Here is a 989-nt window from a genome sequence, read left to right as displayed (position 1 = left end):
AGTGCCTGTTCATATACTTTGCCCATTTTTTAATGGGGTTGTCTTTTTGTTGTTGAGGTTTTGCAGTATCTTGTAGATTTTAGAGATTAGATGCTGATTGGATTTGTCGTAGCCAAAAATTTTTTCCCAGTCTGTACATTGTCTTTTGACTCTTTTGGTGAAGTCTTTTGATGAGTATAAGTGTTTGATTTTTTAGGAGCTCCCATTTATCTAGTCTCTCTTCTGTGCTTGTGCATTGTTACTTATGGTTTGTATTGTGTTTATGCCATGTATGAGGGCTCCTAGCATAGTCCCTATTTTTTCTTCCATTATCTTTATTGTTTTCGATTTTATATTTAAGTCTTTGATCCTTTTTGAGTTAGTTTTTGTGCGTGGTGTGAGGTATGGATCTTGTTTCAGATTTTTGCAGATGGATATCCAATTATGCCAGCACCATTTTTTAAAGAGACTGTCTTTTCCCCAATTAACGGACTTTGGGCCTTTGTCAAATATCAGCTGCTTATAGGTGGATGAATTTATGTCTGGATTCTCAATTCTGTTCCATTGGTCTGTGTGTCTGTTGTACCAGTACCAGGCTGTTTTGACTACCGTGATGGTATGATGGTATAATAGTTTCTAAAATCAGTTAGTGTGAGGCCTCCCACTTTGTTCCTCTTCTTCAGTAATGCTTTACTTATTTGGGGCCCCTTCCCTTTCCATATGAACTTGGTGATTTGTTTCTCCATCTCATTAAAAAATGCTGGTGGAATTTGGATCGAGATTGCATTTTATCTGTAGATAACTTTGGGTAAGATTGATATTTTCACAATGTTGGTTCTACCTATCCATGACCAAGGTATGTTTTTCCACTTATGCAGGTCTCTTTTGGTTTCTTGCCGTAGTGTCTTGTAGTTTTCATTGTATAGATCTTGTACGTCTCTGGTTAGATTTATTCCTAAGTATTTTATCTTCTTGGGGGCTATTGTAAATGGTATTGATTTGGTAATTTC

This window comes from Trichechus manatus, unplaced genomic scaffold (genome assembly GCF_000243295.1).
Source record: "Trichechus manatus latirostris isolate Lorelei unplaced genomic scaffold, TriManLat1.0 scaffold00026, whole genome shotgun sequence".
NCBI classification, from domain to species: domain Eukaryota; kingdom Metazoa; phylum Chordata; class Mammalia; order Sirenia; family Trichechidae; genus Trichechus; species Trichechus manatus.
Note: the sequence above shows the minus strand (reverse complement) of the source record.